This window comes from Hyla sarda, unplaced genomic scaffold (genome assembly GCF_029499605.1).
Source record: "Hyla sarda isolate aHylSar1 unplaced genomic scaffold, aHylSar1.hap1 scaffold_358, whole genome shotgun sequence".
NCBI classification, from domain to species: domain Eukaryota; kingdom Metazoa; phylum Chordata; class Amphibia; order Anura; family Hylidae; genus Hyla; species Hyla sarda.
In genome coordinates, this window is record NW_026610350.1 from 58,238 (window position 1) to 82,998 (window position 24,761).

General features: G+C 46.3%; 11 non-coding genes across 11 annotated transcripts; all 11 read left to right on the forward strand.

Annotated features, from left to right (window-relative positions):
- Positions 1–539: 539 nt before the first annotated feature.
- LOC130331872 (U2 spliceosomal RNA) lies at positions 540–730 on the forward strand. Its single transcript, XR_008874667.1, has one exon. It is a non-coding gene; the product is annotated as a U2 spliceosomal RNA (small nuclear RNA).
- A 2,089-nt stretch (positions 731–2,819) lies between these two features.
- On the forward strand, positions 2,820–3,010 carry LOC130331873 (U2 spliceosomal RNA). Its single transcript, XR_008874668.1, has one exon. It is a non-coding gene; the product is annotated as a U2 spliceosomal RNA (small nuclear RNA).
- Positions 3,011–5,102: 2,092 nt separating this feature from the next.
- On the forward strand, positions 5,103–5,293 carry LOC130331874 (U2 spliceosomal RNA). Its single transcript, XR_008874669.1, has one exon. It is a non-coding gene; the product is annotated as a U2 spliceosomal RNA (small nuclear RNA).
- A 2,093-nt stretch (positions 5,294–7,386) lies between these two features.
- LOC130331842 (U2 spliceosomal RNA) lies at positions 7,387–7,576 on the forward strand. The gene has a single exon (XR_008874647.1). It is a non-coding gene; the product is annotated as a U2 spliceosomal RNA (small nuclear RNA).
- Positions 7,577–9,664: 2,088 nt separating this feature from the next.
- Positions 9,665–9,855, forward strand: LOC130331875 (U2 spliceosomal RNA). The gene has a single exon (XR_008874670.1). It is a non-coding gene; the product is annotated as a U2 spliceosomal RNA (small nuclear RNA).
- A 2,097-nt stretch (positions 9,856–11,952) lies between these two features.
- LOC130331877 (U2 spliceosomal RNA) lies at positions 11,953–12,143 on the forward strand. The gene has a single exon (XR_008874672.1). It is a non-coding gene; the product is annotated as a U2 spliceosomal RNA (small nuclear RNA).
- A 2,088-nt stretch (positions 12,144–14,231) lies between these two features.
- On the forward strand, positions 14,232–14,422 carry LOC130331878 (U2 spliceosomal RNA). Its single transcript, XR_008874673.1, has one exon. It is a non-coding gene; the product is annotated as a U2 spliceosomal RNA (small nuclear RNA).
- A 2,096-nt stretch (positions 14,423–16,518) lies between these two features.
- On the forward strand, positions 16,519–16,709 carry LOC130331879 (U2 spliceosomal RNA). The gene has a single exon (XR_008874674.1). It is a non-coding gene; the product is annotated as a U2 spliceosomal RNA (small nuclear RNA).
- A 2,090-nt stretch (positions 16,710–18,799) lies between these two features.
- On the forward strand, positions 18,800–18,990 carry LOC130331880 (U2 spliceosomal RNA). Its single transcript, XR_008874675.1, has one exon. It is a non-coding gene; the product is annotated as a U2 spliceosomal RNA (small nuclear RNA).
- A 2,094-nt stretch (positions 18,991–21,084) lies between these two features.
- LOC130331881 (U2 spliceosomal RNA) lies at positions 21,085–21,275 on the forward strand. Its single transcript, XR_008874676.1, has one exon. It is a non-coding gene; the product is annotated as a U2 spliceosomal RNA (small nuclear RNA).
- Positions 21,276–23,370: 2,095 nt separating this feature from the next.
- Positions 23,371–23,561, forward strand: LOC130331883 (U2 spliceosomal RNA). Its single transcript, XR_008874677.1, has one exon. It is a non-coding gene; the product is annotated as a U2 spliceosomal RNA (small nuclear RNA).
- Positions 23,562–24,761: the final 1,200 nt, after the last annotated feature.

Below are 24,761 nucleotides of genomic sequence, written 5' to 3' on the forward strand. Positions count from 1 at the left end.
GTGATGTCACCTAGAACCTTCACAGCAGCGACAGCTTTATGAGGAGCATCAGCACTGCTCTGCCTGAGCAGAACCATCACCGCCATAGGTTGTCAAATAACCCGGATTTAACCCACACAGGTAAGTCCAATGGGGTGCAGGCATGTCCTCTATGCTTACAGCTTCCCGTGGGTGTTGGTTTGATACCGTTTGGGGACAGCCAAGGAGGCATCTGCAGGCAACAAAGGTAGGTGTGTGCTTGTGTGTGTGTTTCCTATGCAGATCCTAAGCCCAGTGTCACATGCAAGTAGGAGGAGTAAGAAGGGTTCCTGGCAAATCCGGGTTATGGATTGCATTTAAAAAGGCCCCGTGGGAGTGCAATGGGCCCCTGTCTTGCTGCTTAGCAATAATGGTATGGGTTTAGGTTCTGCTGTGTGTACTGGTGGTTGACTGCCCCCCAGCCCAGAGTGTGCATGGAAAATTGTCTGGCAGCCTCCCTGACAGCAAGCAGTGATAGTGCCCATGAAGGGGACCTTGTTGGGCCCGCCCCTTTCACGGTTATCGCTTCTCGGCCTTTTGGCTAAGATCAAGTGTAGTATCTGTTCTTATCAGTTTAATATCTGATACGTCCCCTATCTGGGGACCATATATTAAATGGATTTTTGAGAACGGGGGCCGATTTCGAAGCTTGCTTCCGTCGCCCTATGCATTGACCCGATATGGCAGTATCTTCGGGTACAGTGCACCACCCCCTTACAGGGTTAAAAAGAAAGATTCCTACTTTCATTGCTACCTGCTTGCTGGCTAGCCAGCTAGCCAGCCCTGTGGGCCTTGCTGCTGCTGCAGCCAAAAAACAAAAGGTGGTGCTGCTGCTGCTTCTGCTGCTTCTGCTTCTGCTTGTGTCTGGCCCCTGTTGGAGCGTCCAGGCACAGGACTTCTGCTGCTGCTGACTAAATGGCCTCCTTAATTGGATCATTTGAGTAGCCAGCACACCTGTGCAGGTAGGGCATGACATGATAGGCAGCTGCCTTGATAGCGGGTGGGTGCTGAATGTTCCTAATTGACAAAATAAGATTAATGCTTATGAAGAAATATAAAATCTCATCCCTTCCCCAATATCGCGCCACACCCCTACCCCTTAATTCCCTGGTTGAACGTGATGGACATATGTCTTTTTTCGACCGTACTAACTATGTAACTATGTAACATAACATGGGGGGGGGGGGGGGGTCTCCTGGCTGTTCACACAGGTGTGTCATTGCTGTACATTGACCATGCATTGCTTCTGTGGTATTGCAAAGGCAAAGACAAATGCTTCCAGCCATCCATTGCACTAATGGATTGGTCATCAGCTGGCTGTCTATGTCCCGCATCAATATAGACCAAAGTACAGAGGGTTAGGCTATGCTATTGTGCACCTACCTGATGCATCAGAAGGTGCGAGGCCCTTGCTAAATTCTGTGCACAGACTTTGAGATCTATGCTCTAGACTGTATCTAAACCTGCTCCAACATGGACTGACATTCTGGCCTACTTTCAGCCGATGCGACTTGTCTGTCGCTGAACAGTCGCTTTTTATGTATTCAGCACCTATGTATAATGTTGTAAAAATGCTCTAGAAGCTAAAGTCGCAGAAATGTCACACATATTTGGCCTGCAACTTTCTGTGCGACAAATTCAGACAGGAAAAATCAGTATAAATCCTTAGAAAATTATCCCCCAGTGTCTCCATCTGCTGGCGGTATTGAATAAGCATTGCTGCACTGATGGGGTATGCATTAGACGAAAAAAAAGAAGAAAAAGAAGAATAATACGCCCAGAAAAGAGGCGAAAAGGAGAAAAACGTAAAAAAACGTGAAAAAAAAGTAAGAGGAAGAGAAGGGAAAAAAAGGTGGAAATGGGTTTAAAAGTGATTTCGGCGGAGAAATATATATATATATATATATATATATATATATATATATATATGCGCACACACACACATAGATATAAACGTATTCTCCGTTGAGATATTGCAGCCGCTGCTGTGTCCAGGCCCAGGAGCCTTAGCACTGTGCTGTGATGTCACTCAATACCACTGACATCACTAGGTGTAAACAACATCTCTCCTTTGCTGTGTATGTGACTATGGAGCTGTTTGGTGATGTCGTCTATTACGGCCTTCATAGAAGCAACAGGAGATTGTTGCATCCATCTTGAACCCTCAGAACTACAGTGCTATGATGTCACTCACTTCCACAGGCCTTGCAGAGTGTAAACAACAACAACCCAGCTTTGTTGTGTATGTAACCAAAGGGATTTGTGATGTCACCTAGAACCTTCACAGCAGCGACAGCTTTATGAGGAGCATCAGCACTGCTCTGCCTGAGCAGAACCATCACCGCCATAGGTTGTCAAATAACCCGGATTTAACCCACACAGGTAAGTCCAATGGGGTGCAGGCATGTCCTCTATGCTTACAGCTTCCCGTGGGTGTTGGTTTGATACCGTTTGGGGACAGCCAAGGAGGCATCTGCAGGCAACAAAGGTAGGTGTGTGCTTGTGTGTGTGTTTCCTATGCAGATCCTAAGCCCAGTGTCACATGCAAGTAGGAGGAGTAAGAAGGGTTCCTGGCAAATCCGGGTTATGGATTGCATTTAAAAAGGCCCCGTGGGAGTGCAATGGGCCCCTGTCTTGCTGCTTAGCAATAATGGTATGGGTTTAGGTTCTGCTGTGTGTACTGGTGGTTGACTGCCCCCCAGCCCAGAGTGTGCATGGAAAATTGTCTGGCAGCCTCCCTGACAGCAAGCAGTGATAGTGCCCATGAAGGGGACCTTGTTGGGCCCGCCCCTTTCACGGTTATCGCTTCTCGGCCTTTTGGCTAAGATCAAGTGTAGTATCTGTTCTTATCAGTTTAATATCTGATACGTCCCCTATCTGGGGACCATATATTAAATGGATTTTTGAGAACGGGGGCCGATTTCGAAGCTTGCTTCCGTCGCCCTATGCATTGACCCGATATGGCAGTATCTTCGGGTACAGTGCACCACCCCCTTACAGGGTTAAAAAGAAAGATTCCTACTTTCATTGCTACCTGCTTGCTGGCTAGCCAGCTAGCCAGCCCTGTGGGCCTTGCTGCTGCTGCAGCCAAAAAACAAAAGGTGGTGCTGCTGCTGCTTCTGCTGCTTCTGCTTCTGCTTGTGTCTGGCCCCTGTTGGAGCGTCCAGGCACAGGACTTCTGCTGCTGCTGACTAAATGGCCTCCTTAATTGGATCATTTGAGTAGCCAGCACACCTGTGCAGGTAGGGCATGACATGATAGGCAGCTGCCTTGATAGCGGGTGGGTGCTGAATGTTCCTAATTGACAAAATAAGATTAATGCTTATGAAGAAATATAAAATCTCATCCCTTCCCCAATATCGCGCCACACCCCTACCCCTTAATTCCCTGGTTGAACGTGATGGACATATGTCTTTTTTCGACCGTACTAACTATGTAACTATGTAACATAACATGGGGGGGGGGGGGTCTCCTGGCTGTTCACACAGGTGTGTCATTGCTGTACATTGACCATGCATTGCTTCTGTGGTATTGCAAAGGCAAAGACAAATGCTTCCAGCCATCCATTGCACTAATGGATTGGTCATCAGCTGGCTGTCTATGTCCCGCATCAATATAGACCAAAGTACAGAGGGTTAGGCTATGCTATTGTGCACCTACCTGATGCATCAGAAGGTGCGAGGCCCTTGCTAAATTCTGTGCACAGACTTTGAGATCTATGCTTTAGACTGTATCTAAACCTGCTCCAACATGGACTGACATTCTGGCCTACTTTCAGCCGATGCGACTTGTCTGTCGCTGAACAGTCGCTTTTTATGTATTCAGCACCTATGTATAATGTTGTAAAAATGCTCTAGAAGCTAAAGTCGCAGAAATGTCACACATATTTGGCCTGCAACTTTCTGTGCGACAAATTCAGACAGGAAAAATCAGTATAAATCCTTAGAAAATTATCCCCCAGTGTCTCCATCTGCTGGCGGTATTGAATAAGCATTGCTGCACTGATGGGGTATGCATTAGACGAAAAAAAAGAAGAAAAAGAAGAATAATACGCCCAGAAAAGAGGCGAAAAGGAGAAAAACGTAAAAAAACGTGAAAAAAAAGTAAGAGGAAGAGAAGGGAAAAAAAGGTGGAAATGGGTTTAAAAGTGATTTCGGCGGAGAAATATATATATATATATATATATATATATATATATATATATATATATATGCGCACACACACACATAGATATAAACGTATTCTCCGTTGAGATATTGCAGCCGCTGCTGTGTCCAGGCCCAGGAGCCTTAGCACTGTGCTGTGATGTCACTCAATACCACTGACATCACTAGGTGTAAACAACATCTCTCCTTTGCTGTGTATGTGACTATGGAGCTGTTTGGTGATGTCGTCTATTACGGCCTTCATAGAAGCAACAGGAGATTGTTGCATCCATCTTGAACCCTCAGAACTACAGTGCTATGATGTCACTCACTTCCACAGGCCTTGCAGAGTGTAAACAACAACAACCCAGCTTTGTTGTGTATGTAACCAAAGGGATTTGTGATGTCACCTAGAACCTTCACAGCAGCGACAGCTTTATGAGGAGCATCAGCACTGCTCTGCCTGAGCAGAACCATCACCGCCATAGGTTGTCAAATAACCCGGATTTAACCCACACAGGTAAGTCCAATGGGGTGCAGGCATGTCCTCTATGCTTACAGCTTCCCGTGGGTGTTGGTTTGATACCGTTTGGGGACAGCCAAGGAGGCATCTGCAGGCAACAAAGGTAGGTGTGTGCTTGTGTGTGTGTTTCCTATGCAGATCCTAAGCCCAGTGTCACATGCAAGTAGGAGGAGTAAGAAGGGTTCCTGGCAAATCCGGGTTATGGATTGCATTTAAAAAGGCCCCGTGGGAGTGCAATGGGCCCCTGTCTTGCTGCTTAGCAATAATGGTATGGGTTTAGGTTCTGCTGTGTGTACTGGTGGTTGACTGCCCCCCAGCCCAGAGTGTGCATGGAAAATTGTCTGGCAGCCTCCCTGACAGCAAGCAGTGATAGTGCCCATGAAGGGGACCTTGTTGGGCCCGCCCCTTTCACGGTTATCGCTTCTCGGCCTTTTGGCTAAGATCAAGTGTAGTATCTGTTCTTATCAGTTTAATATCTGATACGTCCCCTATCTGGGGACCATATATTAAATGGATTTTTGAGAACGGGGGCCGATTTCGAAGCTTGCTTCCGTCGCCCTATGCATTGACCCGATATGGCAGTATCTTCGGGTACAGTGCACCACCCCCTTACAGGGTTAAAAAGAAAGATTCCTACTTTCATTGCTACCTGCTTGCTGGCTAGCCAGCTAGCCAGCCCTGTGGGCCTTGCTGCTGCTGCAGCCAAAAAACAAAAGGTGGTGCTGCTGCTGCTTCTGCTGCTTCTGCTTCTGCTTGTGTCTGGCCCCTGTTGGAGCGTCCAGGCACAGGACTTCTGCTGCTGCTGACTAAATGGCCTCCTTAATTGGATCATTTGAGTAGCCAGCACACCTGTGCAGGTAGGGCATGACATGATAGGCAGCTGCCTTGATAGCGGGTGGGTGCTGAATGTTCCTAATTGACAAAATAAGATTAATGCTTATGAAGAAATATAAAATCTCATCCCTTCCCCAATATCGCGCCACACCCCTACCCCTTAATTCCCTGGTTGAACGTGATGGACATATGTCTTTTTTCGACCGTACTAACTATGTAACTATGTAACATAACATGGGGGGGGGGGGGGGGGGGGTCTCCTGGCTGTTCACACAGGTGTGTCATTGCTGTACATTGACCATGCATTGCTTCTGTGGTATTGCAAAGGCAAAGACAAATGCTTCCAGCCATCCATTGCACTAATGGATTGGTCATCAGCTGGCTGTCTATGTCCCGCATCAATATAGACCAAAGTACAGAGGGTTAGGCTATGCTATTGTGCACCTACCTGATGCATCAGAAGGTGCGAGGCCCTTGCTAAATTCTGTGCACAGACTTTGAGATCTATGCTTTAGACTGTATCTAAACCTGCTCCAACATGGACTGACATTCTGGCCTACTTTCAGCCGATGCGACTTGTCTGTCGCTGAACAGTCGCTTTTTATGTATTCAGCACCTATGTATAATGTTGTAAAAATGCTCTAGAAGCTAAAGTCGCAGAAATGTCACACATATTTGGCCTGCAACTTTCTGTGCGACAAATTCAGACAGGAAAAATCAGTATAAATCCTTAGAAAATTATCCCCCAGTGTCTCCATCTGCTGGCGGTATTGAATAAGCATTGCTGCACTGATGGGGTATGCATTAGACGAAAAAAAAGAAGAAAAAGAAGAATAATACGCCCAGAAAAGAGGCGAAAAGGAGAAAAACGTAAAAAAACGTGAAAAAAAAGTAAGAGGAAGAGAAGGGAAAAAAAGGTGGAAATGGGTTTAAAAGTGATTTCGGCGGAGAAATATATATATATATATATATATATATATATATATATATATATATGCGCACACACACACATAGATATAAACGTATTCTCCGTTGAGATATTGCAGCCGCTGCTGTGTCCAGGCCCAGGAGCCTTAGCACTGTGCTGTGATGTCACTCAATACCACTGACATCACTAGGTGTAAACAACATCTCTCCTTTGCTGTGTATGTGACTATGGAGCTGTTTGGTGATGTCGTCTATTACGGCCTTCATAGAAGCAACAGGAGATTGTTGCATCCATCTTGAACCCTCAGAACTACAGTGCTATGATGTCACTCACTTCCACAGGCCTTGCAGAGTGTAAACAACAACACCCAGCTTTGTTGTGTATGTAACCAAAGGGATTTGTGATGTCACCTAGAACCTTCACAGCAGCGACAGCTTTATGAGGAGCATCAGCACTGCTCTGCCTGAGCAGAACCATCACCGCCATAGGTTGTCAAATAACCCGGATTTAACCCACACAGGTAAGTCCAATGGGGTGCAGGCATGTCCTCTATGCTTACAGCTTCCCGTGGGTGTTGGTTTGATACTGTTTGGGGACAGCCAAGGAGGCATCTGCAGGCAACAAAGGTAGGTGTGTGCTTGTGTGTGTGTTTCCTATGCAGATCCTAAGCCCAGTGTCACATGCAAGTAGGAGGAGTAAGAAGGGTTCCTGGCAAATCGGGTTATGGATTGCATTTAAAAAGGCCCCGTGGGAGTGCAATGGGCCCCTGTCTTGCTGCTTAGCAATAATGGTATGGGTTTAGGTTCTGCTGTGTGTACTGGTGGTTGACTGCCCCCCAGCCCAGAGTGTGCATGGAAAATTGTCTGGCAGCCTCCCTGACAGCAAGCAGTGATAGTGCCCATGAAGGGGACCTTGTTGGGCCCGCCCCTTTCACGGTTATCGCTTCTCGGCCTTTTGGCTAAGATCAAGTGTAGTATCTGTTCTTATCAGTTTAATATCTGATACGTCCCCTATCTGGGGACCATATATTAAATGGATTTTTGAGAACGGGGGCCGATTTCGAAGCTTGCTTCCGTCGCCCTATGCATTGACCGATATGGCAGTATCTTCGGGTACAGTGCACCACCCCCTTACAGGGTTAAAAAGAAAGATTCCTACTTTCATTGCTACCTGCTTGCTGGCTAGCCAGCCTAGCCAGCCCTGTGGGCCTTGCTGCTGCTGCAGCCAAAAAACAAAAGGTGGTGCTGCTGCTGCTTCTGCTGCTTCTGCTTCTGCTTGTGTCTGGCCCCTGTTGGAGCGTCCAGGCACAGGACTTCTGCTGCTGCTGACTAAATGGCCTCCTTAATTGGATCATTTGAGTAGCCAGCACACCTGTGCAGGTAGGGCATGACATGATAGGCAGCTGCCTTGATAGCGGGTGGGTGCTGAATGTTCCTAATTGACAAAATAAGATTAATGCTTATGAAGAAATATAAAATCTCATCCCTTCCCCAATATCGCGCCACACCCCTACCCCTTAATTCCCTGGTTGAACGTGATGGACATTTGTCTTTTTTCGACCGTACTAACTATGTAACTATGTAACATAACATGGGGGGGGGGGGGGGGGGTCTCCTGGCTGTTCACACAGGTGTGTCATTGCTGTACATTGACCATGCATTGCTTCTGTGGTATTGCAAAGGCAAAGACAAATGCTTCCAGCCATCCATTGCACTAATGGATTGGTCATCAGCTGGCTGTCTATGTCCCGCATCAATATAGACCAAAGTACAGAGGGTTAGGCTATGCTATTGTGCACCTACCTGATGCATCAGAAGGTGCGAGGCCCTTGCTAAATTCTGTGCACAGACTTTGAGATCTATGCTTTAGACTGTATCTAAACCTGCTCCAACATGGACTGACATTCTGGCCTACTTTCAGCCGATGCGACTTGTCTGTCGCTGAACAGTCGCTTTTTATGTATTCAGCACCTATGTATAATGTTGTAAAAATGCTCTAGAAGCTAAAGTCGCAGAAATGTCACACATATTTGGCCTGCAACTTTCTGTGCGACAAATTCAGACAGGAAAAATCAGTATAAATCCTTAGAAAATTATCCCCCAGTGTCTCCATCTGCTGGCGGTATTGAATAAGCATTGCTGCACTGATGGGGTATGCATTAGACGAAAAAAAAGAAGAAAAAGAAGAATAATACGCCCAGAAAAGAGGCGAAAAGGAGAAAAACGTAAAAAAACGTGAAAAAAAAGTAAGAGGAAGAGAAGGGAAAAAAAGGTGGAAATGGGTTTAAAAGTGATTTCGGCGGAGAAATATATATATATATATATATATATATATATATATATATGCGCACACACACACATAGATATAAACGTATTCTCCGTTGAGATATTGCAGCCGCTGCTGTGTCCAGGCCCAGGAGCCTTAGCACTGTGCTGTGATGTCACTCAATACCACTGACATCACTAGGTGTAAACAACATCTCTCCTTTGCTGTGTATGTGACTATGGAGCTGTTTGGTGATGTCGTCTATTACGGCCTTCATAGAAGCAACAGGAGATTGTTGCATCCATCTTGAACCCTCAGAACTACAGTGCTATGATGTCACTCACTTCCACAGGCCTTGCAGAGTGTAAACAACAACAACCCAGCTTTGTTGTGTATGTAACCAAAGGGATTTGTGATGTCACCTAGAACCTTCACAGCAGCGACAGCTTTATGAGGAGCATCAGCACTGCTCTGCCTGAGCAGAACCATCACCGCCATAGGTTGTCAAATAACCCGGATTTAACCCACACAGGTAAGTCCAATGGGGTGCAGGCATGTCCTCTATGCTTACAGCTTCCCGTGGGTGTTGGTTTGATACCGTTTGGGGACAGCCAAGGAGGCATCTGCAGGCAACAAAGGTAGGTGTGTGCTTGTGTGTGTGTTTCCTATGCAGATCCTAAGCCCAGTGTCACATGCAAGTAGGAGGAGTAAGAAGGGTTCCTGGCAAATCCGGGTTATGGATTGCATTTAAAAAGGCCCCGTGGGAGTGCAATGGGCCCCTGTCTTGCTGCTTAGCAATAATGGTATGGGTTTAGGTTCTGCTGTGTGTACTGGTGGTTGACTGCCCCCCAGCCCAGAGTGTGCATGGAAAATTGTCTGGCAGCCTCCCTGACAGCAAGCAGTGATAGTGCCCATGAAGGGGACCTTGTTGGGCCCGCCCCTTTCACGGTTATCGCTTCTCGGCCTTTTGGCTAAGATCAAGTGTAGTATCTGTTCTTATCAGTTTAATATCTGATACGTCCCCTATCTGGGGACCATATATTAAATGGATTTTTGAGAACGGGGGCCGATTTCGAAGCTTGCTTCCGTCGCCCTATGCATTGACCCGATATGGCAGTATCTTCGGGTACAGTGCACCACCCCCTTACAGGGTTAAAAAGAAAGATTCCTACTTTCATTGCTACCTGCTTGCTGGCTAGCCAGCTAGCCAGCCCTGTGGGCCTTGCTGCTGCTGCAGCCAAAAAACAAAAGGTGGTGCTGCTGCTGCTTCTGCTGCTTCTGCTTCTGCTTGTGTCTGGCCCCTGTTGGAGCGTCCAGGCACAGGACTTCTGCTGCTGCTGACTAAATGGCCTCCTTAATTGGATCATTTGAGTAGCCAGCACACCTGTGCAGGTAGGGCATGACATGATAGGCAGCTGCCTTGATAGCGGGTGGGTGCTGAATGTTCCTAATTGACAAAATAAGATTAATGCTTATGAAGAAATATAAAATCTCATCCCTTCCCCAATATCGCGCCACACCCCTACCCCTTAATTCCCTGGTTGAACGTGATGGACATATGTCTTTTTTCGACCGTACTAACTATGTAACTATGTAACATAACATGGGGGGGGGGGGGGGGTCTCCTGGCTGTTCACACAGGTGTGTCATTGCTGTACATTGACCATGCATTGCTTCTGTGGTATTGCAAAGGCAAAGACAAATGCTTCCAGCCATCCATTGCACTAATGGATTGGTCATCAGCTGGCTGTCTATGTCCCGCATCAATATAGACCAAAGTACAGAGGGTTAGGCTATGCTATTGTGCACCTACCTGATGCATCAGAAGGTGCGAGGCCCTTGCTAAATTCTGTGCACAGACTTTGAGATCTATGCTTTAGACTGTATCTAAACCTGCTCCAACATGGACTGACATTCTGGCCTACTTTCAGCCGATGCGACTTGTCTGTCGCTGAACAGTCGCTTTTTATGTATTCAGCACCTATGTATAATGTTGTAAAAATGCTCTAGAAGCTAAAGTCGCAGAAATGTCACACATATTTGGCCTGCAACTTTCTGTGCGACAAATTCAGACAGGAAAAATCAGTATAAATCCTTAGAAAATTATCCCCCAGTGTCTCCATCTGCTGGCGGTATTGAATAAGCATTGCTGCACTGATGGGGTATGCATTAGACGAAAAAAAAGAAGAAAAAGAAGAATAATACGCCCAGAAAAGAGGCGAAAAGGAGAAAAACGTAAAAAAACGTGAAAAAAAAGTAAGAGGAAGAGAAGGGAAAAAAAGGTGGAAATGGGTTTAAAAGTGATTTCGGCGGAGAATATATATATATATATATATATATATAATATATATATATATATATATATATGCGCACACACACACATAGATATAAACGTATTCTCCGTTGAGATATTGCAGCCGCTGCTGTGTCCAGGCCCAGGAGCCTTAGCACTGTGCTGTGATGTCACTCAATACCACTGACATCACTAGGTGTAAACAACATCTCTCCTTTGCTGTGTATGTGACTATGGAGCTGTTTGGTGATGTCGTCTATTACGGCCTTCATAGAAGCAACAGGAGATTGTTGCATCCATCTTGAACCCTCAGAACTACAGTGCTATGATGTCACTCACTTCCACAGGCCTTGCAGAGTGTAAACAACAACAACCCAGCTTTGTTGTGTATGTAACCAAAGGGATTTGTGATGTCACCTAGAACCTTCACAGCAGCGACAGCTTTATGAGGAGCATCAGCACTGCTCTGCCTGAGCAGAACCATCACCGCCATAGGTTGTCAAATAACCCGGATTTAACCCACACAGGTAAGTCCAATGGGGTGCAGGCATGTCCTCTATGCTTACAGCTTCCCGTGGGTGTTGGTTTGATACCGTTTGGGGACAGCCAAGGAGGCATCTGCAGGCAACAAAGGTAGGTGTGTGCTTGTGTGTGTGTTTCCTATGCAGATCCTAAGCCCAGTGTCACATGCAAGTAGGAGGAGTAAGAAGGGTTCCTGGCAAATCCGGGTTATGGATTGCATTTAAAAAGGCCCCGTGGGAGTGCAATGGGCCCCTGTCTTGCTGCTTAGCAATAATGGTATGGGTTTAGGTTCTGCTGTGTGTACTGGTGGTTGACTGCCCCCCAGCCCAGAGTGTGCATGGAAAATTGTCTGGCAGCCTCCCTGACAGCAAGCAGTGATAGTGCCCATGAAGGGGACCTTGTTGGGCCCGCCCCTTTCACGGTTATCGCTTCTCGGCCTTTTGGCTAAGATCAAGTGTAGTATCTGTTCTTATCAGTTTAATATCTGATACGTCCCCTATCTGGGGACCATATATTAAATGGATTTTTGAGAACGGGGGCCGATTTCGAAGCTTGCTTCCGTCGCCCTATGCATTGACCCGATATGGCAGTATCTTCGGGTACAGTGCACCACCCCCTTACAGGGTTAAAAAGAAAGATTCCTACTTTCATTGCTACCTGCTTGCTGGCTAGCCAGCTAGCCAGCCCTGTGGGCCTTGCTGCTGCTGCAGCCAAAAAACAAAAGGTGGTGCTGCTGCTGCTTCTGCTGCTTCTGCTTCTGCTTGTGTCTGGCCCCTGTTGGAGCGTCCAGGCACAGGACTTCTGCTGCTGCTGACTAAATGGCCTCCTTAATTGGATCATTTGAGTAGCCAGCACACCTGTGCAGGTAGGGCATGACATGATAGGCAGCTGCCTTGATAGCGGGTGGGTGCTGAATGTTCCTAATTGACAAAATAAGATTGCTTATGAAGAAATATAAAATCTCATCCCTTCCCCAATATCGCGCCACACCCCTACCCCTTAATTCCCTGGTTGAACGTGATGGACATATGTCTTTTTTCGACCGTACTAACTATGTAACTATGTAACATAACATGGGGGGGGGGGGGGGGGGTCTCCTGGCTGTTCACACAGGTGTGTCATTGCTGTACATTGACCATGCATTGCTTCTGTGGTATTGCAAAGGCAAAGACAAATGCTTCCAGCCATCCATTGCACTAATGGATTGGTCATCAGCTGGCTGTCTATGTCCCGCATCAATATAGACCAAAGTACAGAGGGTTAGGCTATGCTATTGTGCACCTACCTGATGCATCAGAAGGTGCGAGGCCCTTGCTAAATTCTGTGCACAGACTTTGAGATCTATACTTTAGACTGTATCTAAACCTGCTCCAACATGGACTGACATTCTGGCCTACTTTCAGCCGATGCGACTTGTCTGTCGCTGAACAGTCGCTTTTTATGTATTCAGCACCTATGTATAATGTTGTAAAAATGCTCTAGAAGCTAAAGTCGCAGAAATGTCACACATATTTGGCCTGCAACTTTCTGTGCGACAAATTCAGACAGGAAAAATCAGTATAAATCCTTAGAAAATTATCCCCCAGTGTCTCCATCTGCTGGCGGTATTGAATAAGCATTGCTGCACTGATGGGGTATGCATTAGACGAAAAAAAAGAAGAAAAAGAAGAATAATACGCCCAGAAAAGAGGCGAAAAGGAGAAAAACGTAAAAAAACGTGAAAAAAAAGTAAGAGGAAGAGAAGGGAAAAAAAGGTGGAAATGGGTTTAAAAGTGATTTCGGCGGAGAAATATATATATATATATATATATATATATATATATATATATATGCGCACACACACACATAGATATAAACGTATTCTCCGTTGAGATATTGCAGCCGCTGCTGTGTCCAGGCCCAGGAGCCTTAGCACTGTGCTGTGATGTCACTCAATACCACTGACATCACTAGGTGTAAACAACATCTCTCCTTTGCTGTGTATGTGACTATGGAGCTGTTTGGTGATGTCGTCTATTACGGCCTTCATAGAAGCAACAGGAGATTGTTGCATCCATCTTGAACCCTCAGAACTACAGTGCTATGATGTCACTCACTTCCACAGGCCTTGCAGAGTGTAAACAACAACAACCCAGCTTTGTTGTGTATGTAACCAAAGGGATTTGTGATGTCACCTAGAACCTTCACAGCAGCGACAGCTTTATGAGGAGCATCAGCACTGCTCTGCCTGAGCAGAACCATCACCGCCATAGGTTGTCAAATAACCCGGATTTAACCCACACAGGTAAGTCCAATGGGGTGCAGGCATGTCCTCTATGCTTACAGCTTCCCGTGGGTGTTGGTTTGATACCGTTTGGGGACAGCCAAGGAGGCATCTGCAGGCAACAAAGGTAGGTGTGTGCTTGTGTGTGTGTTTCCTATGCAGATCCTAAGCCCAGTGTCACATGCAAGTAGGAGGAGTAAGAAGGGTTCCTGGCAAATCCGGGTTATGGATTGCATTTAAAAAGGCCCCGTGGGAGTGCAATGGGCCCCTGTCTTGCTGCTTAGCAATAATGGTATGGGTTTAGGTTCTGCTGTGTGTACTGGTGGTTGACTGCCCCCCAGCCCAGAGTGTGCATGGAAAATTGTCTGGCAGCCTCCCTGACAGCAAGCAGTGATAGTGCCCATGAAGGGGACCTTGTTGGGCCCGCCCCTTTCACGGTTATCGCTTCTCGGCCTTTTGGCTAAGATCAAGTGTAGTATCTGTTCTTATCAGTTTAATATCTGATACGTCCCCTATCTGGGGACCATATATTAAATGGATTTTTGAGAACGGGGGCCGATTTCGAAGCTTGCTTCCGTCGCCCTATGCATTGACCCGATATGGCAGTATCTTCGGGTACAGTGCACCACCCCCTTACAGGGTTAAAAAGAAAGATTCCTACTTTCATTGCTACCTGCTTGCTGGCTAGCCAGCTAGCCAGCCCTGTGGGCCTTGCTGCTGCTGCAGCCAAAAAACAAAAGGTGGTGCTGCTGCTGCTTCTGCTGCTTCTGCTTCTGCTTGTGTCTGGCCCCTGTTGGAGCGTCCAGGCACAGGACTTCTGCTGCTGCTGACTAAATGGCCTCCTTAATTGGATCATTTGAGTAGCCAGCACACCTGTGCAGGTAGGGCATGACATGATAGGCAGCTGCCTTGATAGCGGGTGGGTGCTGAATGTTCCTAATTGACAAAATAAGATTAATGCTTATGAAGAAATATAAAATCTCATCCCTTCCCCAATATCGCGCCACACCCCTACCCCTTAATTCCCTGGTTGAACGTGATGGACATATGTCTTTTTTCGACCGTACTAACTATGTAACTATGTAACATAACATGGGGGGGGGGGGGGGGGTCTCCTGGCTGTTCACACAGGTGTGTCATTGCTGTACATTGACCATGCATTGCTTCTGTGGTATTGCAAAGGCAAAGACAAATGCTTCCAGCCATCCATTGCACTAATGGATTGGTCATCAGCTGGCTGTCTATGTCCCGCATCAATATAGACCAAAGTACAGAGGGTTAGGCTATGCTATTGTGCACCTACCTGATGCATCAGAAGGTGCGAGGCCCTTGCTAAATTCTGTGCACAGACTTTGAGATCTATGCTTTAGACTGTATCTAAACCTGCTCCAACATGGACTGACATTCTGGCCTACTTTCAGCCGATGCGACTTGTCTGTCGCTGAACAGTCGCTTTTTATGTATTCAGCACCTATGTATAATGTTGTAAAAATGCTCTAGAAGCTAAAGTCGCAGAAATGTCACACATATTTGGCCTGCAACTTTCTGTGCGACAAATTCAGACAGGAAAAATCAGTATAAATCCTTAGAAAATTATCCCCCAGTGTCTCCATCTGCTGGCGGTATTGAATAAGCATTGCTGCACTGATGGGGTATGCATTAGACGAAAAAAAAGAAGAAAAAGAAGAATAATACGCCCAGAAAAGAGGCGAAAAGGAGAAAAACGTAAAAAAACGTGAAAAAAAAGTAAGAGGAAGAGAAGGGAAAAAAAGGTGGAAATGGGTTTAAAAGTGATTTCGGCGGAGAAATATATATATATATATATATATATATATATATATATATATATATATATGCGCACACACACACATAGATATAAACGTATTCTCCGTTGAGATATTGCAGCCGCTGCTGTGTCCAGGCCCAGGAGCCTTAGCACTGTGCTGTGATGTCACTCAATACCACTGACATCACTAGGTGTAAACAACATCTCTCCTTTGCTGTGTATGTGACTATGGAGCTGTTTGGTGATGTCGTCTATTACGGCCTTCATAGAAGCAACAGGAGATTGTTGCATCCATCTTGAACCCTCAGAACTACAGTGCTATGATGTCACTCACTTCCACAGGCCTTGCAGAGTGTAAACAACAACAACCCAGCTTTGTTGTGTATGTAACCAAAGGGATTTGTGATGTCACCTAGAACCTTCACAGCAGCGACAGCTTTATGAGGAGCATCAGCACTGCTCTGCCTGAGCAGAACCATCACCGCCATAGGTTGTCAAATAACCCGGATTTAACCCACACAGGTAAGTCCAATGGGGTGCAGGCATGTCCTCTATGCTTACAGCTTCCCGTGGGTGTTGGTTTGATACCGTTTGGGGACAGCCAAGGAGGCATCTGCAGGCAACAAAGGTAGGTGTGTGCTTGTGTGTGTGTTTCCTATGCAGATCCTAAGCCCAGTGTCACATGCAAGTAGGAGGAGTAAGAAGGGTTCCTGGCAAATCCGGGTTATGGATTGCATTTAAAAAGGCCCCGTGGGAGTGCAATGGGCCCCTGTCTTGCTGCTTAGCAATAATGGTATGGGTTTAGGTTCTGCTGTGTGTACTGGTGGTTGACTGCCCCCCAGCCCAGAGTGTGCATGGAAAATTGTCTGGCAGCCTCCCTGACAGCAAGCAGTGATAGTGCCCATGAAGGGGACCTTGTTGGGCCCGCCCCTTTCACGGTTATCGCTTCTCGGCCTTTTGGCTAAGATCAAGTGTAGTATCTGTTCTTATCAGTTTAATATCTGATACGTCCCCTATCTGGGGACCATATATTAAATGGATTTTTGAGAACGGGGGCCGATTTCGAAGCTTGCTTCCGTCGCCCTATGCATTGACCCGATATGGCAGTATCTTCGGGTACAGTGCACCACCCCCTTACAGGGTTAAAAAGAAAGATTCCTACTTTCATTGCTACCTGCTTGCTGGCTAGCCAGCTAGCCAGCCCTGTGGGCCTTGCTGCTGCTGCAGCCAAAAAACAAAAGGTGGTGCTGCTGCTGCTTCTGCTGCTTCTGCTTCTGCTTGTGTCTGGCCCCTGTTGGAGCGTCCAGGCACAGGACTTCTGCTGCTGCTGACTAAATGGCCTCCTTAATTGGATCATTTGAGTAGCCAGCACACCTGTGCAGGTAGGGCATGACATGATAGGCAGCTGCCTTGATAGCGGGTGGGTGCTGAATGTTCCTAATTGACAAAATAAGATTAATGCTTATGAAGAAATATAAAATCTCATCCCTTCCCCAATATCGCGCCACACCCCTACCCCTTAATTCCCTGGTTGAACGTGATGGACATATGTCTTTTTTCGACCGTACTAACTATGTAACTATGTAACATAACATGGGGGGGGGGGGGGGGGTCTCCTGGCTGTTCACACAGGTGTGTCATTGCTGTACATTGACCATGCATTGCTTCTGTGGTATTGCAAAGGCAAAGACAAATGCTTCCAGCCATCCATTGCACTAATGGATTGGTCATCAGCTGGCTGTCTATGTCCCGCATCAATATAGACCAAAGTACAGAGGGTTAGGCTATGCTATTGTGCACCTACCTGATGCATCAGAAGGTGCGAGGCCCTTGCTAAATTCTGTGCACAGACTTTGAGATCTATGCTTTAGACTGTATCTAAACCTGCTCCAACATGGACTGACATTCTGGCCTACTTTCAGCCGATGCGACTTGTCTGTCGCTGAACAGTCGCTTTTTATGTATTCAGCACCTATGTATAATGTTGTAAAAATGCTCTAGAAGCTAAAGTCGCAGAAATGTCACACATATTTGGCCTGCAACTTTCTGTGCGACAAATTCAGACAGGAAAAATCAGTATAAATCCTTAGAAAATTATCCCCCAGTGTCTCCATCTGCTGGCGGTATTGAATAAGCATTGCTGCACTGATGGGGTATGCATTAGACGAAAAAAAAGAAGAAAAAGAAGAATAATACGCCCAGAAAAGAGGCGAAAAGGAGAAAAACGTAAAAAAACGTGAAAAAAAAGTAAGAGGAAGAGAAGGGAAAAAAAGGTGGAAATGGGTTTAAAAGTGATTTCGGCGGAGAAATATATATATATATATATATATATATATATATATATATATATGCGCACACACACACATAGATATAAACGTATTCTCCGTTGAGATATTGCAGCCGCTGCTGTGTCCAGGCCCAGGAGCCTTAGCACTGTGCTGTGATGTCACTCAATACCACTGACATCACTAGGTGTAAACAACATCTCTCCTTTGCTGTGTATGTGACTATGGAGCTGTTTGGTGATGTCGTCTATTACGGCCTTCATAGAAGCAACAGGAGATTGTTGCATCCATCTAGAACCCTCAGAACTACAGTGCTATGATGTCACTCACTTCCACAGGCCTTGCAGAGTGTAAACAACAACAACCCAGCTTTGTTGTGTATGTAACCAAAGGGATTTGTGATGTCACCTAGAACCTTCACAGCAGCGACAGCTTTATGAGGAGCATCAGCACTGCTCTGCCTGAGCAGAACCATCACCGCCATAGGTTGTCAAATAACCCGGATTTAACCTACACAGGTAAGTCCAATGGGGTGCAGGCATGTCCTCTATGCTTACAGCTTCCCGTGGGTGTTGGTTTGATACCGTTTGGGGACAGCCAAGGAGGCATCTGCAGGCAACAAAGGTAGGTGTGTGCTTGTGTGTGTGTTTCCTATGCAGATCCTAAGCCCAGTGTCACATGCAAGTAGGAGGAGTAAGAAGGGTTCCTGGCAAATCCGGGTTATGGATTGCATTTAAAAAGGCCCCGTGGGAGTGCAATGGGCCCCTGTCTTGCTGCTTAGCAATAATGGTATGGGTTTAGGTTCTGCTGTGTGTACTGGTGGTTGACTGCCCCCCAGCCCAGAGTGTGCATGGAAAATTGTCTGGCAGCCTCCCTGACAGCAAGCAGTGATAGTGCCCATGAAGGGGACCTTGTTGGGCCCGCCCCTTTCACGGTTATCGCTTCTCGGCCTTTTGGCTAAGATCAAGTGTAGTATCTGTTCTTATCAGTTTAATATCTGATACGTCCCCTATCTGGGGACCATATATTAAATGGATTTTTGAGAACGGGGGCCGATTTCGAAGCTTGCTTCCGTCGCCCTATGCATTGACCCGATATGGCAGTATCTTCGGGTACAGTGCACCACCCCCTTACAGGGTTAAAAAGAAAGATTCCTACTTTCATTGCTACCTGCTTGCTGGCTAGCCAGCTAGCCAGCCCTGTGGGCCTTGCTGCTGCTGCAGCCAAAAAACAAAAGGTGGTGCTGCTGCTGCTTCTGCTGCTTCTGCTTCTGCTTGTGTCTGGCCCCTGTTGGAGCGTCCAGGCACAGGACTTCTGCTGCTGCTGACTAAATGGCCTCCTTAATTGGATCATTTGAGTAGCCAGCACACCTGTGCAGGTAGGGCATGACATGATAGGCAGCTGCCTTGATAGCGGGTGGGTGCTGAATGTTCCTAATTGACAAAATAAGATTAATGCTTATGAAGAAATATAAAATCTCATCCCTTCCCCAATATCGCGCCACACCCCTACCCCTTAATTCCCTGGTTGAACGTGATGGACATATGTCTTTTTTCGACCGTACTAACTATGTAACTATGTAACATAACATGGGGGGGGGGGGGGGGGGGGTCTCCTGGCTGTTCACACAGGTGTGTCATTGCTGTACATTGACCATGCATTGCTTCTGTGGTATTGCAAAGGCAAAGACAAATGCTTCCAGCCATCCATTGCACTAATGGATTGGTCATCAGCTGGCTGTCTATGTCCCGCATCAATATAGACCAAAGTACAGAGGGTTAGGCTATGCTATTGTGCACCTACCTGATGCATCAGAAGGTGCGAGGCCCTTGCTAAATTCTGTGCACAGACTTTGAGATCTATGCTTTAGACTGTATCTAAACCTGCTCCAACATGGACTGACATTCTGGCCTACTTTCAGCCGATGCGACTTGTCTGTCGCTGAACAGTCGCTTTTTATGTATTCAGCACCTATGTATAATGTTGTAAAAATGCTCTAGAAGCTAAAGTCGCAGAAATGTCACACATATTTGGCCTGCAACTTTCTGTGCGACAAATTCAGACAGGAAAAATCAGTATAAATCCTTAGAAAATTATCCCCCAGTGTCTCCATCTGCTGGCGGTATTGAATAAGCATTGCTGCACTGATGGGGTATGCATTAGACGAAAAAAAAGAAGAAAAAGAAGAATAATACGCCCAGAAAAGAGGCGAAAAGGAGAAAAACGTAAAAAAACGTGAAAAAAAAGTAAGAGGAAGAGAAGGGAAAAAAAGGTGGAAATGGGTTTAAAAGTGATTTCGGCGGAGAATATATATATATATATATATATATATATATATATATATATATATGCGCACACACACACATAGATATAAACGTATTCTCCGTTGAGATATTGCAGCCGCTGCTGTGTCCAGGCCCAGGAGCCTTAGCACTGTGCTGTGATGTCACTCAATACCACTGACATCACTAGGTGTAAACAACATCTCTCCTTTGCTGTGTATGTGACTATGGAGCTGTTTGGTGATGTCGTCTATTACGGCCTTCATAGAAGCAACAGGAGATTGTTGCATCCATCTTGAACCCTCAGAACTACAGTGCTATGATGTCACTCACTTCCACAGGCCTTGCAGAGTGTAAACAACAACAACCCAGCTTTGTTGTGTATGTAACCAAAGGGATTTGTGATGTCACCTAGAACCTTCACAGCAGCGACAGCTTTATGAGGAGCATCAGCACTGCTCTGCCTGAGCAGAACCATCACCGCCATAGGTTGTCAAATAACCCGGATTTAACCCACACAGGTAAGTCCAATGGGGTGCAGGCATGTCCTCTATGCTTACAGCTTCCCGTGGGTGTTGGTTTGATACCGTTTGGGGACAGCCAAGGAGGCATCTGCAGGCAACAAAGGTAGGTGTGTGCTTGTGTGTGTGTTTCCTATGCAGATCCTAAGCCCAGTGTCACATGCAAGTAGGAGGAGTAAGAAGGGTTCCTGGCAAATCCGGGTTATGGATTGCATTTAAAAAGGCCCCGTGGGAGTGCAATGGGCCCCTGTCTTGCTGCTTAGCAATAATGGTATGGGTTTAGGTTCTGCTGTGTGTACTGGTGGTTGACTGCCCCCCAGCCCAGAGTGTGCATGGAAAATTGTCTGGCAGCCTCCCTGACAGCAAGCAGTGATAGTGCCCATGAAGGGGACCTTGTTGGGCCCGCCCCTTTCACGGTTATCGCTTCTCGGCCTTTTGGCTAAGATCAAGTGTAGTATCTGTTCTTATCAGTTTAATATCTGATACGTCCCCTATCTGGGGACCATATATTAAATGGATTTTTGAGAACGGGGGCCGATTTCGAAGCTTGCTTCCGTCGCCCTATGCATTGACCCGATATGGCAGTATCTTCGGGTACAGTGCACCACCCCCTTACAGGGTTAAAAAGAAAGATTCCTACTTTCATTGCTACCTGCTTGCTGGCTAGCCAGCTAGCCAGCCCTGTGGGCCTTGCTGCTGCTGCAGCCAAAAAACAAAAGGTGGTGCTGCTGCTGCTTCTGCTGCTTCTGCTTCTGCTTGTGTCTGGCCCCTGTTGGAGCGTCCAGGCACAGGACTTCTGCTGCTGCTGACTAAATGGCCTCCTTAATTGGATCATTTGAGTAGCCAGCACACCTGTGCAGGTAGGGCATGACATGATAGGCAGCTGCCTTGATAGCGGGTGGGTGCTGAATGTTCCTAATTGACAAAATAAGATTAATGCTTATGAAGAAATATAAAATCTCATCCCTTCCCCAATATCGCGCCACACCCCTACCCCTTAATTCCCTGGTTGAACGTGATGGACATATGTCTTTTTTCGACCGTACTAACTATGTAACTATGTAACATAACATGGGGGGGGGGGGGGGGGGGGTCTCCTGGCTGTTCACACAGGTGTGTCATTGCTGTACATTGACCATGCATTGCTTCTGTGGTATTGCAAAGGCAAAGACAAATGCTTCCAGCCATCCATTGCACTAATGGATTGGTCATCAGCTGGCTGTCTATGTCCCGCATCAATAAAGACCAAAGTACAGAGGGTTAGGCTATGCTATTGTGCACCTACCTGATGCATCAGAAGGTGCGAGGCCCTTGCTAAATTCTGTGCACAGACTTTGAGATCTATGCTTTAGACTGTATCTAAACCTGCTCCAACATGGACTGACATTCTGGCCTACTTTCAGCCGATGCGACTTGTCTGTCGCTGAACAGTCGCTTTTTATGTATTCAGCACCTATGTATAATGTTGTAAAAATGCTCTAGAAGCTAAAGTCGCAGAAATGTCACACATATTTGGCCTGCAACTTTCTGTGCGACAAATTCAGACAGGAAAAATCAGTATAAATCCTTAGAAAATTATCCCCCAGTGTCTCCATCTGCTGGCGGTATTGAATAAGCATTGCTGCACTGATGGGGTATGCATTAGACGAAAAAAAAGAAGAAAAAGAAGAATAATACGCCCAGAAAAGAGGCGAAAAGGAGAAAAACGTAAAAAAACGTGAAAAAAAAGTAAGAGGAAGAGAAGGGAAAAAAAGGTGGAAATGGGTTTAAAAGTGATTTCGGCGGAGAAATATATATATATATATATATATATATATATATATATATATATATGCGCACACACACACATAGATATAAACGTATTCTCCGTTGAGATATTGCAGCCGCTGCTGTGTCCAGGCCCAGGAGCCTTAGCACTGTGCTGTGATGTCACTCAATACCACTGACATCACTAGGTGTAAACAACATCTCTCCTTTGCTGTGTATGTGACTATGGAGCTGTTTGGTGATGTCGTCTATTACGGCCTTCATAGAAGCAACAGGAGATTGTTGCATCCATCTTGAACCCTCAGAACTACAGTGCTATGATGTCACTCACTTCCACAGGCCTTGCAGAGTGTAAACAACAACAACCCAGCTTTGTTGTGTATGTAACCAAAGGGATTTGTGATGTCACCTAGAACCTTCACAGCAGCGACAGCTTTATGAGGAGCATCAGCACTGCTCTGCCTGAGCAGAACCATCACCGCCATAGGTTGTCAAATAACCCGGATTTAACCCACACAGGTAAGTCCAATGGGGTGCAGGCATGTCCTCTATGCTTACAGCTTCCCGTGGGTGTTGGTTTGATACCGTTTGGGGACAGCCAAGGAGGCATCTGCAGGCAACAAAGGTAGGTGTGTGCTTGTGTGTGTGTTTCCTATGCAGATCCTAAGCCCAGTGTCACATGCAAGTAGGAGGAGTAAGAAGGGTTCCTGGCAAATCCGGGTTATGGATTGCATTTAAAAAGGCCCCGTGGGAGTGCAATGGGCCCCTGTCTTGCTGCTTAGCAATAATGGTATGGGTTTAGGTTCTGCTGTGTGTACTGGTGGTTGACTGCCCCCCAGCCCAGAGTGTGCATGGAAAATTGTCTGGCAGCCTCCCTGACAGCAAGCAGTGATAGTGCCCATGAAGGGGACCTTGTTGGGCCCGCCCCTTTCACGGTTATCGCTTCTCGGCCTTTTGGCTAAGATCAAGTGTAGTATCTGTTCTTATCAGTTTAATATCTGATACGTCCCCTATCTGGGGACCATATATTAAATGGATTTTTGAGAACGGGGGCCGATTTCGAAGCTTGCTTCCGTCGCCCTATGCATTGACCCGATATGGCAGTATCTTCGGGTACAGTGCACCACCCCCTTACAGGGTTAAAAAGAAAGATTCCTACTTTCATTGCTACCTGCTTGCTGGCTAGCCAGCTAGCCAACCCTGTGGGCCTTGCTGCTGCTGCAGCCAAAAAACAAAAGGTGGTGCTGCTGCTGCTTCTGCTGCTTCTGCTTCTGCTTGTGTCTGGCCCCTGTTGGAGCGTCCAGGCACAGGACTTCTGCTGCTGCTGACTAAATGGCCTCCTTAATTGGATCATTTGAGTAGCCAGCACACCTGTGCAGGTAGGGCATGACATGATAGGCAGCTGCCTTGATAGCGGGTGGGTGCTGAATGTTCCTAATTGACAAAATAAGATTAATGCTTATGAAGAAATATAAAATCTCATCCCTTCCCCAATATCGCGCCACACCCCTACCCCTTAATTCCCTGGTTGAACGTGATGGACATATGTCTTTTTTCGACCGTACTAACTATGTAACTATGTAACATAACATGGGGGGGGGGGGGGGGGGGGGGGTCTCCTGGCTGTTCACACAGGTGTGTCATTGCTGTACATTGACCATGCATTGCTTCTGTGGTATTGCAAAGACAAATGCTTCCAGCCATCCATTGCACTAATGGATTGGTCATCAGCTGGCTGTCTATGTCCCGCATCAATATAGACCAAAGTACAGAGGGTTAGGCTATGCTATTGTGCACCTACCTGATGCATCAGAAGGTGCGAGGCCCTTGCTAAATTCTGTGCACAGACTTTGAGATCTATGCTTTAGACTGTATCTAAACCTGCTCCAACATGGACTGACATTCTGGCCTACTTTCAGCCGATGCGACTTGTCTGTCGCTGAACAGTCGCTTTTTATGTATTCAGCACCTATGTATAATGTTGTAAAAATGCTCTAGAAGCTAAAGTCGCAGAAATGTCACACATATTTGGCCTGCAACTTTCTGTGCGACAAATTCAGACAGGAAAAATCAGTATAAATCCTTAGAAAATTATCCCCCAGTGTCTCCATCTGCTGGCGGTATTGAATAAGCATTGCTGCACTGATGGGGTATGCATTAGACGAAAAAAAAGAAGAAAAAGAAGAATAATACGCCCAGAAAAGAGGCGAAAAGGAGAAAAACGTAAAAAAACGTGAAAAAAAAGTAAGAGGAAGAGAAGGGAAAAAAAGGTGGAAATGGGTTTAAAAGTGATTTCGGCGGAGAAATATATATATATATATATATATAT